Consider the following 13467-nt stretch of genomic DNA (forward strand, 5'->3'; position numbering starts at 1 on the left):
ATACTGATGCTCTTAGAGGACAGTAAGTGGCATTGGGAGGGGCAAGCAGGTTTGGGAAGATTAGAAGTTCACATGTATACATTTTGAACCTAAAGTGGCATCTAAGTGGCCTGGGCATTTGCAGGAGATTTAGGACTGGGGGGCGGGGGGGGGGGGTGTTGGAGGCAAGTCAAAGCTGCAGAGTCAGATTTAGTCACCGTCTTAGAAGCCACAGATTGTATACGCTTGAATGCACCCAAGGCCTTTTCTTGGAGAATAAAGGGTAGGAAGATACAAGGAACCAGGGACAAAGAAAGCGGTTCAACCGCAGCAAAGGGAGAAGCAGATGAGGCAAAGGGTGTGGCCATGCTGACCCACAGAAGAGGAGAATCAGGTTTGCATTGGCTTTGTCAATTGCTTGCCCACCTAGCATCCTTTGGGCAGGTCAGAACTCAGTCCAGAGGATTTCTAGTGCTCCCTAGCTTTCTGTCTGCTCTGGCAAGCAGCAGGCACCCAGGACTTTTGACTCTTGACCAATCTTTAATTCTCTCGGGAAATTATCATCTTATCAGCTCTCTCATTTCTCCCCTGTGTGGAAATGACACTAACGATTAGGCGTGTCTTCCTCTGTAACCCCACAGCGCAATTCTTGCCCCTCTATTGGCCATCAAATAAATCCCTCTAAAGAAGATTCTAGAGTTACACAGCCGGGGTTAAATCCCAGCTCCTTCGGTTACTGGTTACTATCCGTGACCTTAAGCCAATTGCTAAACCTGCCATATTTGATTCCATTTGTATTCTGGGGGCCTAACACAGTGACTAATGTAGTTAATATTTATTGAGTCGAATCAGATTTTTACATAACCTCTGGCTCCACATGTCACTCCTACTTTGTCTCCAGAGTTTCATTCTGTCTGCACCGGGATATTTTCAGCAGAGAAGCAAGGAGGATTGACTAGTTGTTCAAGAAGCAGAGCAGTAGGGATCAGAGAGAAATGGGATGGTAACTAGAGTAAAGAGTGAGAGGCTTTTCCTAAATAGTGAAGAGCTTCTTGAAATTGAACAGCAGAGGAAAGAATTGATGTATGTTTCAAGAGCTGGAAGGGGAAGGAAACTTGCAGCGCTGATAACCAAGAAGAGGGCGGGAAGGATTTAAATCATGAGGGCCAAGGGAAGGAGTTTGCCTTTCTTTTATTAAAAACATTTTTTTTAGACTTTATTTATTTGACAGAGATCACAAGTAGGCAGAGGCAGGCAGAGAGAGTGAGAGGAGGAAGCAGGCTCCCCACCAAGCAGAAAGCCCGATGTGGGGCTTGATCCCAGGATACTGAGATCATGACCTGAGCCAAAGGCCGGGGCTTAACCCACTGAGCCACCCAGGCGCCCCAAAAACATTTTTTTTTTATTTCTTTGGAAGCACTAAAAATCTTCTTAACTAGCAATTAACGGTAATTAGTTGAGAAAGTCGTCATGCCAAACATATTATTATTTAAACTGATCCTTTGCTGAATCCTTGAAGTTTTCATGCATGAACTGAGAAAGGTATATGCATTTGTATTGTCCTTGTATGCCTAAGAAAGGGTTAAACAAGTGATTCACCTCAAGTGATTCTATAGAGAAATTCTATTCCAGAAGAACTGCACAGAAGCTAAATGACTTACTGACCTCACTTGGAGTGGAGTCTGGTTCTTCTGTGTTTTCTTTAATTAAATTTTTATTTTGAAAAAATTTCAAAACTATAAAAAAATGTTGCATAAATATTACAGCGAACTCCTGACTTCTTTTCCCCCAGATCCAGCCATTGTTAGCATGAGGCCCTATGTGTTTCATCTCTTTCTTCAAGTATATGTATATATAAAACACTTAATAATATACACATTATACTTATTGATGTACATATATAAACATATATATTTTTTTTGCTCAATGTTGGAGACTAAATGATAAACATCATCACTTTCTCCTCTCAATACATATGTATACTCTCCTAAAAATAGTAATTATTTCCTTCTGTAACCATATTACAATCATCAAATTCAGGAAATTTAATATTGACACAATGCCTTATCTAATGCATTGTTCAAATGTAAATTTCACTAATTGTCTTAACAGTGTTCTTTATAGCAAAGTGTTCTTTTTTCTTATTAACACATAATGTATTATTTGTTTCAGGGGTACAGGTCTATGATTCATCAGTCTTACACAATTCACAGCACTCACCATAGTACATACCCTCCCACTGTCCATAATCCAGCCACCCCATCCCTCGCACCCCCTCTCCCCCCAGCAACCCTCAGGACATGAGTTGGGGCTAAGAGAGGTAAGTAGAATTGGGCACTTGAAGCAAGAGGAAAGCTTTTGAAGAGATGTCTTTTTCTTTCCTTTTTAAAAGTAGGCTCTAGGGGCACCTGGGTGGCTCAGGGGGTTAAAGCCTCTGCCTTCGGTTCGGGTCATGATCCCAGAGTCCTGGGATGGAGTCCCACCTCAGGTTCTCTGCTCAGCAGGGAGCCTGCTTCCCTTCCTCTCTCTCTGCCTGCCTCTCTGCCTACTTGTGATCTCTGTCTGTCAAATAAATAAATAAAATCTTTTTTTAAAAAAATAAAAAATAAAAGTGGGCTCTACACCCAGCGTGGGGCTTGAATTCATGAATTCATGAATTCATGAATCCGCTAATTGCTAATACCTAAGCCTCATGCTGACCTTCTGCCAAGTCTATTCTAAAGTTCCTGAATCAATCTTTCTTTCTTTCTTTCTTTCTTTCTTTCTTTCTTTCTTTCTTTCTTTCATCCCAGTTCAGACTCCCTCTGATTCATAACTCTTAGCTTTCAAAACCATCTAGATCCTGTCCTGGCCTTTGGAACAACTGTCTATATTTGATCTTTCCAGTGGAGTCTCCAGTGACTCTGACTACATTTGTCCCTCTGGCTCTCCATAACCCATGTTGTTCCAAACAGGAACCTGGGCCAGGTCCCAGACTCTCTAAACCTGTTTGCCCCCCTTGCCCCCAGCCTCCCAAGGCCCCACACTTTACCTTCCACCTCAGTCCGGCTAAGCTGTCAGTGAACTGTATCCACCGCACCCCACTTTCGTATGTTGAAATCTTACCTCCCCCCATAATCTCAGAATGTGACCTTATTTGGAAATAGGGTCATTGCAGACAGAATTATTAAGATGAGATCATTGTGGAGTATGATGGGCCCCAAATCCAATATGACTAGTGTCCTTATAAAAAGGGAAATTTGGACACAGACACTCACACAGGGAAAGCGCCGTGTGAGGAAAGAATGGAATGAGGCATCTGCAAACTAAGGAAAGCCAAAGACTGGCCAGCAACCCACCAGGAGCTAGGGAAGAGGGAGGGAACAGATTCTCCCTCACAGCTCTCAGAAAGAACAAATCTGAGATGAGAAGGATCTCAGACTTCTAGACTCTAGAGCTGTCCGATGATACATTTCTGTGGTTCAAGCCTCTCAGTTTATGGTATTGTTTGGTGACCCCGCTAGGAAGTACAGTGGGAGAGGCCGTACCTCTCTTGAAGGGACACAGTGTTGTAACTCCACGCACTGACGACTGAGTCTCATGGGAAATGGTGTGAGCATTTCTGTGACGAGAAGAGGCACGAGTGAGGAGACATGAAGTACACTGGGGCCCAGTCATAGGCACCAGCTGGCTGTGGCCAAAAGAGCCAGGTTTTGGTCACCTGGCTGGCTCAGTCAGCAGAGCATATGACTCTCGATCTCGGGGTCATGAATTCAAGCATTGGGCATACATTGGCCATAGAGCTTATTTAAAAAAAAAAAAAAAAATGAAGCGGAGAATGCGGGATTGAAATAATCCATGGGGAGTGTCTGCCTGGCTCAGTTAAGTGTCAGCCTTCAGCTCAGGCTGTGATCTTGGGTCCTGGGTTGGAGCCCGGCATCAGGCGCCCAGCTCAGCAGGGAGCCTGCTTCTCCCTATGCCCTCACTCATGCTCTCTCTCGCTATCTCTTTCTCTCTTTTGCTCTCTCTCAAATAAATAAATAAAATCTTTTTTAAAAAATGAAAGAAAGAATCCATGGCACTTGCATGATGGGAGAGATGTCGCAAATGATGGGGAGAAGAAAACTAGATTATAAGTATTGTGAGGGTCTATATAATCTAGAAAACTAGATTATAAGTATTATAAGTATTGTGGGCCTGATTTGTCATGTTCTAGGGACTCTAGTGAAGTCTAGTTACGTTTGGAGGCTGGGCTGTGCTGCTTTGAACGTCGTCACTCAGTGTGTAGACCGGATTGTACGGGGTGTTAACTTTTCTGGGGTTAAAAAAGAAACAAGGTGGGGCGCCTGGGTGGCTCAGTGGGTTAAGCCTCTGCCTTCGGCTCTGGTCTGCTTCCCGCCCCACTCTCTGCCTGCCTCTCTGCCTACTTGTGATCGCTCTCTCTTTTATTTAATAAATAAAATCTTTAAAAAAAAAAAAAGCAAGGTGCACAAAACTGGAAAGAAGGTGTGAGGTCAGGGTTTTTGCCTATGATTTGCACGTTTTTATGACTTAGGTATTTGAGTAAGAGACACCACTACAACTGGATACTTTCAGCAGACAAAGGGAAAAAAAGAAGAAAAAAAAGAAATTAAACATTAAATAGAGACAGGATTTCCCAAATGGTGTCAGTTTTGCACCACTGTTCCCTCAAATTGTTTAACTATGACTAATTCTTTTCCTCAATTTGACATATTTAATCTGAAATAGAGGCAAAGAAATCTTTTTCAGTTGCTGAGTTAATATAGGCCTGCTTGCTGTCATTTCACTGGCAGTCGCATTATGGTAATAAAGCCTGACACTTTTCTTTTTAGGTTTATTTACTTTTCAGTTATCACTGCACCCACCGTGGGACTGGAACTCATGACCCTGAGATCAAGAGTCGCGTGCTCCATCAACGGGGCCAGGCAGGTGCCCCATAACCTGATATTTTCGGAACTGTAACTAATCTGAGGAAGGTGAAATTATGAGGAAAGCAAGATTTAGGGACACTTGGGGTGGCTCAGGCGGTTAAGCATCTGACTCTTGGTTTCAGCTCAGGTCATGATCTCAGGGTCATGAGATCGAGCCCCGCCTCAGGCTCTGGGCTCAGTGGGGAGTCTGCTTGAGGATTTCTGTCCGTCTGCCTCTCCCCCAGCTCATACTCCCTCTCTGTCAAATAAATGAACAAATCTTAAAAAAAAAAAAAAATGAGGAAAGCCAGACTTAAAGAAGTGAATTTACTTGTCCGGCTGGTGAGCTGCAGAGCTCAGAGCAGGCTGGGGGCACCAGGGTGTCCCATGAGCACGGTGCCACAAGGGTGGCACACAGCTTTCCTTCATTGTACATTCTCCCAGTCTGTAGGAATTTACAGCAACTTAATGAATGGATGAAAGAATTTAATTTGTATTATCTGAAATTCATATTTTTAGAAACTTGCAAGGGTTATAACCTTTGATTAATGCTTAATATGCATAAATGTGTGTGTGTGAGAAAGAGGAGGAGAAGGAGAGGCTTCAACTCACAAAGAGGTATTCTCCCAACTTTATTTATTTATTTTTTATTCTTTGAAGATTTTATTTATTTATTTATTTGTCAGTGAGCACAAGCAAGGGGGAGCAGCAGGCAGAGGGAGAAGCAGACTCTGCCCCTGGGCAGGGAGCCTGATGAGGGGATCAATCCCAGGACCCTGAGATCATGACCTGAGCTGAAGGCAGACTCTTAACCCACTGAGCCATCCAGGCGCCCCTAACTGTGTGTTTTTTTAAGTAAGCTCTGTGCCCCAGCTTGGGGTTTGAACTCACAACCCTGAGATCCAGAGTTGCATGCTTTATGGACTGAGCCACTCAGGCATCCCCAAATTTTATTTTTAAATCAATGGCATTTTCTCTCAAGAGACAGAATTGTAGAGGTTGATTAAGGGCCCAGGTCAGGTTGGAAAAGCACATTTAATCAATGTTCCAGAAGCACAGTAGTATCATAGAACCCAAATACTGGTTTATGACAGCAGTGTGTCTGTGGAAAAATGTGTTGAAGATTCCGACTTGGAATACCAGGGATTAATCTCCCTATAGATCCCCCTCTTCTCTCCTCCCCACCTGCAGGGCAGTGGAAATGGTCACTTTCCTAATATCAAGGTGCAGATGGAAGCTTCTGTGTCAGGAACAGAGGTGTGCAACAACAGTAAGTGGTCAGGGGCAGGCTGATAAATGGGGCTGGGGCAGATCTGGGAACCTGGGGGACAGTGGGGAGTTGTGATCGCGCACTTTATAGGGTGTGGGATGCTCTGCCAATCCTTTTTTTTTTTTTTAAGATTTTATTTATTTATTTGACAGAGAGAGAGAGAGAGACAGTGAGAGAGGGAACATAGGCAAGGGGAGTAGGAGAGGGAGAAGCAGGCTTCCCACATAGCAAGGAACCTGACGCAGGGCTCCATCCCAGGACCGTGGGATCACGACCCCAGCTGAAGGCAGACATCTAACAACTGAGCCTCACAAGCACCCCTCTAATCTTTATATAAACAAATATTTTATTCCCCATAGTTGAGTTCATGCTGCGCTTCTGAGAGGCAGCTGTGTGTTGTGTTTAAGCACATGAACTCTTGTTTTGAATTCTGTCTCTGCTTCTTGTTAGTGAGGAAGCTTTCATTCCTTCAGAAAATGACTATTATGTAGCCCTGAGAAGATGAGGGGGGAAAAGAAAAATAAAGACTTTCCTTTGTGAACTCATATGTTCATGAAACTTAAACTTTCTTAAAGGCTTCACTTTCTCACCTGTGATGTGAAGATAACACCTGTCCCACAGGGTTTCTGTAAGAATTATTATGTTGCTAAATGAGGGACGCCTGGGTGGCTCAGTCATTAAGCATCTGCCTTGGGCTCCAGTCATGATGACCTGGTCCTGGGATTGAGATCAGCATCCAGCTTCCTGCTCAGTGGGGAGCCTGCTTTTCCCTCTACCTCTGTCTGCTGCTCTCCCTGTTGTGCTCATGCTCTCTTTCTCTGTGTCAAATAAATAAAATCTTTTTTAAAATGTTGTGAAATGAAAAAATAAAATAAAATAAAATGTTGTGAAATGACGTAATGTATGTAAAATGCCCATACGTGGCAATCGCCCCCCAAATGGCCATTATTACCATCACATAAATTTTGCTTTTTTTCACCAAACATTACATCATAGTTTGCCCATGTCTTTTTTTTTTTTTTTAAGATTTTATTTATATATTTGACAGACGTCACATAGTCAGAGAGGCAAGTGGGGGGTGGGGGGGCAGGCTCCCCACTGAGCAAAGAACTGGGCAGAGAACTGAGCAGAGACCCCGAAGTGGGGCTCAATCTCAGGATCCTGGGATCATGACCCAAGCTGAAAGCAGAGGCTTTAACCCACTGAGCCATCCAGGTGCCCCTACCCATGTCTTTAAAAAAAAAAAAAAAAACAAACCCTTTGCTGGGGTTCCTGGGTGGCTCAGTTGGTTGATTGTCTGTCTTTGGCTGGGGTTGTGATCCCAGAGTCTGGGGATTGAGTCCCGAATCGGGCTCGCTTTCCCTCTGCTTCTCTCCTGGCTTATGTTGTCTCTCATTCACTCTCTCTCTCAAATAAATAAATAAATCTTAAAAAAGAAAAAAAATCATTAGGTGTTTTTCCCAGAGCTACTTTTGAAAGGGAGATAGGAGAATACACAGGGGTACTAAATCTGGGATGATGTGGAGCTTGGAAAAAGGAGCAGGAAAGGGAAGTTGGGGCCCCTAACACGAATGCAATTAATTCCTTGATCTTACCTTGTGTAAATGCATTCATAATAGATAACGTTTCCAAAGGGGAGTGAGATATTGCAACCATTTAGTTGATACGTTTCATTAGGTACTCTTTTGCTTCTGCTTGGAAGCCAGTGAACAGACAAGACACCTTGTAATCTCCTCTCCACAAAGTTTTGAAGTTTTATCTTTTACACACACCCGTGAAACTGGTTAGTTAGAAAATAAACGAGTTTCGTTTTTATCTGGTTAAGCTATGTGATGTCTTCAGGAGTTGATTGCCTTGCTTATAAATCAGGAAAGTGATGGACTTTTCTATCTTTTCTCACAATTACTTTTTGATTAAGTCCGTGCTTATTAGCAGTTTGGAGGAGAAATAATAAGGAAAATATAGCTTATGATGATTGACTGCTCCATTTATGTAGCCCCACTGTGATAAGTACAGTGTTTTCTATATCACAGGCTCTCATTAATCTTTGTTGGATGGATGAACTCAAGCCAACCTGACCATTTGCTAGCAATTTTCACCAAAAAAAAAAAAAAAAAAAAAATCCATATGTAAAAGACTAGCAAAATCGGTTTAAGTGAAATAGTTAGATTATTGATAGATGTCAGGTGGTTGCAATCTTTGACTCCTACTGCTGTATAACGAGCTACCCCCAGAGGCAGTGGCTTCCAATGATTTGTTTGGATTATCAGTCTCAATTTGAGTAGGGCATGGTGTGGACTGGCTATCACCTAGTTCAGGCAGAATCAGCTGGGTGAGCTGAAACTGGGCATTAGTTCCTCTCCATCTCCGTAGGGTGGCTTGGGCTTTCCCACAACAGTGTAGCTGGATAAAAATAATAAACTCAATAAACTCCCCAAAAGACTTCCTTTCAGGGCGCCTGGGTGGCTCAGGTTAAAGTCTCTGTCTTCAGCTCAGGTTGTGATCTCAGGGTCCTGGGATGGAGCCCCGCATCGGGCTCTCTGCTCAGGAGGGAGCCTGCTTCCCCCCCTCTCTCTGCCTGCCTCTCTGCCTACTTTTGATCTCTGTCTCTCTGTTAAATAAATAAATAAAATCTTTAAAAAAAAAAAAAGTTAAAAAACAACAACAACAACTCCCCAAAAGAACCAGGCAGAACCTATATTGTGTTTTGAAACCTGGCCTCAGAAATCACACAGTGTCATTTCCACCACAATTACAAGCCAGCCAAGGTTCAAGGGAAGGGGACAAAGACCGCCCTCCACCCGGACTTCTCTAAGGGAAGAGTGTCAAAGTCACGTTGCAAGAAGAACATGTGGGATGAGTGGTAATGTTGCAGCCATCATCTTTGGAAAATACAGTTTGCCACAGGGATCATTTATTATCCTTCATACCCTCAATTTCACACATTAAAGATTGTTTTCTATTTGTCTTCTCTTTTTTTGAGATTTTATTTTTGAGTAATGTCTGCACCCAATCTGGGGCTCACATCCACAAGCCCGAGATCAAGAGTTGCGTGCTCTACCAATGGAGCCAGGCAGGTGCCCCTCTATTTGTCCTCGTGATCTTTTTTTTCCCAACTACCCCCTTTAGACTTGGTAGCTATAACATCTCAGAAGCTAACTTTTTTTTTTTTTTTTTTTTTTTTTTTAAGTAAGATCTACTTCAAACAAGGGGCTTGAACTCACAACCCAGAGATCAAGAGTCACATGCTCTACCAACTGAACCAGCCTGGCACCCCTCAGAAGCTAACATTCTTTAAAATAACTTATGCACGGAAGATTGTTTTTCTGGTACCCTGAAGGCATATGTTGAGCAACTTTCTAGGATTGGAGTGTATCCAGCTAGGTTTACTCTTCCATATAATTCTTCTTTCTGTCTGGTTTGTAGAAGACACTAACACACGGGTAGGCATAGCCCTAAATATAAGAAATAAAATAAATGAGAAGATCTATCTATCTATCTCACCTGGGGCAGCTTTAAGTCAATTCTTGGAAGGTTTCGTAGTGCAGGTGATGGGTGGACTTAGCTGAGAATCCTACAGACATGTAGACATGTAGGTATCTATCTGGGGGTTATCATCACAATGGAAGTTAATGATTTAGTGTGTGTGTGTGTGTGTGTGTGTGTGTGTGTGTGTGTGTGTGTGTGTGTGTGTGTGTGTGTGTGTGTGTGTGTGTGTGTGTGTGTGTGTGTGTGTGTGTGTGTGTGTGTGTGTGTGTGTGTGTGTGTGTGTGTGTGTGTGTGTGTGTGTGTGTGTGTGTGTGTGTGTGTGTGTGTGTGTGTGTGTGTGTGTGTGTGTGTGTGTGTGTGTGTGTGTGTGTGTGTGTGTGTGTGTGTGTAACTGGTCCTAGTTATGCTGGAATACTAAGACTGGTTAGCAGTGATTTGGTCCTAACTTTGAGTGAAATACTGAACTAGAAATCAGAGCAAAATACATATTTCCATCAAAGTAGTATTTTCCCTGACATTTTAAAAAAAAGATTTTATTTATTTTAGGGGCGCCTGGGTGGCTCAGTTGGTTAAGGGACTGCCTTCAGCTCAGGTCATGATCCTGGAGTCCTCGGATCAAGTCCCACATCGGGCTCCCTGCTCAGCAGGGAGTCTGCTTCTCCCTCTGACCCTCTCCCCTCTGATGCTCGCTCTCTCAAGTAAATAAATAAAATCTTTTTTTTTTTAAGAATAAAAAATAAAAAAATGAAAAAGATTTTATTTATTTTAGAGTGCAAGAAAGAGAAAGAGAGCAAGAAGGGAGTGGGGCAGTTGAAGAGGGACAAAAAGATTCTGTGCCCAGCATGGAGCCCGCCTTGGGGTTCGATGCCAGGACCCTGAGATCATGACCTATGCCAAAACCAAGAGTCGGACGTTTAACCGACTGAACCACGCAGGTGCTCCTTCCCTGACATTTTAATCAAAACGCTCAAAATAAAAGTTGAAAGAATTACTCAGTGAACATCCCATCACCCAGATTCTACAATTAGCATTTTACTTTCTTTGCTTCATCTCATATCTATCCATACATCCATCCTTCTATTCCTCCACAAATCCACCTTTTTAAAAAAATGGATTACAAAGTGACTTATGTCAGCACACATATTTTGAGTTCTGTTTAAAAATGTGGGCAATTTTCAAATTAAAAAAAGGGGGGGCACCTGGATGGCTCAGTGGGTTAAAGCCTCTGCTTTCGGCTCAGGTCATGATCCCAGGGTCCTGGGATGGAGCCCCACATCGGGCTCTCTGCTCAGCAGGGAGCCTGCTTCCCTCCTGTCTCTCTCTCTCTCTCTGCCTGTCTCTCTGTCTACTTGTGATCTCTCTCTGTCAAATAAAAAATTTAAAAAAAAATGTGGGCAATTTTCTTCTTTTCTTAATACATCTTGTATTTGACAAATATATAAAATCAGGTGGACCTGATCGTTTGTCACTGTCTTAAAAATGAAATCTATGAGAATTTAGTAGAGAAGTTGCTGGAGAAACAAAGTCTGTAAAGATTGTGCTCTGCGATGCATATTATTTAATGTGCTTCAGATCGTATCTTTGCCTTTGCTTGAGCATGTAATAAAAACTTATACATTTTGAACTGGATAATTGTGTCCCTTGATAGTGAAAAAGCTATCATTTTTCATTTTCTTTTCATTGTACCTTTTCATTTCCTTAAGCATGTTGGAAACCATATTGGATTTATATCTGTAAAGTTGGTCAAGAATTTCTTTTAGAGAAATGAAATTGACTTGAGACAATTGTGTAGGTAGATCAGGCTCACTCTACAGTGTCTACACTTTTTTATTCCAACCTGCCTCTTCCAAATGGTACAGCCTTCATTTACCTACCACTTTTGTGTTCATCCTTCTTTTGTTCTTTAGGTAACTGTCTAAATCCTTAATTTTCCTCTATCAACACAACACAAAATGATGTAGGAACTCATTGATCCATTCACTGATTTCATTCCTTCAATGAGCAAATGCTTTTTGAGCATCAGGTTCTGTCCTAAGGCATTGGCAAAACAAAAATGAATAAGACATAATGTTTGTTTTCAATGGAAAGCCATTAATGTGGTGCATTGATCAATACAGGTGACAAAACTGGGTAACTGAGGCCTGCTGGAAGATTATTCCACCTTTCCCAGGAGAGCCGCTGTTGCTTCTGACCCACCCTCTGCTTTCTGTCATGTAGACACCAAATAAAATTAGACAGAGAAGACCAATGTTTGCCAATGACTCATTATTGTACTAGAACATTTTAAGAGAGTGAGAATTGTTTTATGGATTTGAGAAGAAGCAAGATCAATATGTTTTCTACTGTGTGTGTTTTTACATAACTAACCCAGAATTCCAAGGTACCTTATAGAAAGGCTGTAAAATTGCATTGAATTGGGTCCGATATTAAAGCTAGGAAATGAAAGGCACAGCCATTTTATTACTTCTTAATACTTAGACTCTATGAACTCATTTGTTTTCTTTACAAATTAAATGCTGTGTGTGTTTTTAATTTTTCCCTTTTTAATTAAAATCTTGAGATAAATACTATATACTGCAAATTACATATTAGTCTATCTGCATGTATTCAAGGAAAGGGCATTATTTGCGGTCATTTTATTTTATTTTTTAAGATTTTGTCTATTTATTTGAGAGAGAGAGAGAGCGTGCAAGCACAAGTAGGGGTGGGGCAGAGGGAGAGATAGACTCCCTGCTGAGCAAAGAGCCCGATGCGGGGCTCGATCTCAGAACCCTGGGATCATGACCTGAGCCGAAGGCAGGAACTTAACCAACTTAACCAACTAAGCCACCCAGGCGCCCTGCTGTCATTTTAAACTTTCAAAACTTTTTGAGGGAAGGATATTACTAAAGTGCTTCTCAAGTCACCTCATGTTTGAAGTAGGCAGGTAAGCGAAGGACGAAACTGAGGTAGACAGCAGAGCCGCCTCCCTCGCCTACCTTCACGCACATCCTTACCACTCCATTCGCATAAGAAGTTAGTAACTTTGCCTTGATGTCTTTGAAAAGCAGGAAAAAGTTTTTCCTGCAGAGCTGCTGTGGGAGTAAATGAGATAGTGTAAGGAAAGTTCCTGGCACATAGCACCGTTACATAAATGGTTTCTAACACTTAGAGCGTAGAGCTTAGTGGTTAAGGATTAGGTTTCTGGAATCTGTTGTCTGGTCTGCATATTGGTTCCACCGCTTACTGATTGAGGAAGCTTGGCCAAGTTACTAAAACTGTGTCTAAAAATGGAGATTAGATCCACTTGCATGAGTTACCCATTCCCGTGTAACAAATTACCCTAACACTTGGTGGCTTAAAACAAGAAACATTTGTTATCTCATAGTTTCTGTGGGTCAGGAATTCAGGAGTGACTTAGCCAGCTGGTTCTGGCTCTGGATCTCTCCGGATTGCAGTTACCTGAGGGCTTCGCTGGGGCTGGAGGAATGGCTTTTCAGATGGTACACTCACATGGCAGCTGGCAGTTTCAAACTGGCTGTTCATGGGAAGCTTCAGTTCCTCACCCCATGTTCTTTCCATAAGGAATCTTGAGACTGTCCCCACAGTATGTGGGCTTTCCCCCATAGCAAGTGATCCAAGAGAACAAGGAAGACGCTGTAAAACCCTTTTTTGACTTGGTCTCAGGTCATAACCCTCTATGACCATCACTTCTGCCATATTTTATTTGTTAGGAGTGACTAAGTGTAGTCCACACACAAAGGGAGGGGAATTTAGCTTTACGTTTTGGGATGGGAGTAGGGGGGAAATTTTGTGAGGATATCTTAAAACTGCTACATG

General features: G+C 42.4%; 1 pseudogene; it reads right to left on the reverse strand.

Moving 5' to 3' along the window:
* LOC131822125 (elongation factor 1-alpha 1-like) overlaps nt 1-13173 on the reverse strand; it is a 34453-nt pseudogene extending 21280 nt beyond the window's left edge.
* Nucleotides 13174-13467: the final 294 nt, after the last annotated feature.

The sequence above is a fragment of the Mustela lutreola genome, chromosome X (genome assembly GCF_030435805.1).
Source record: "Mustela lutreola isolate mMusLut2 chromosome X, mMusLut2.pri, whole genome shotgun sequence".
Lineage (NCBI taxonomy): Eukaryota > Metazoa > Chordata > Mammalia > Carnivora > Mustelidae > Mustela > Mustela lutreola.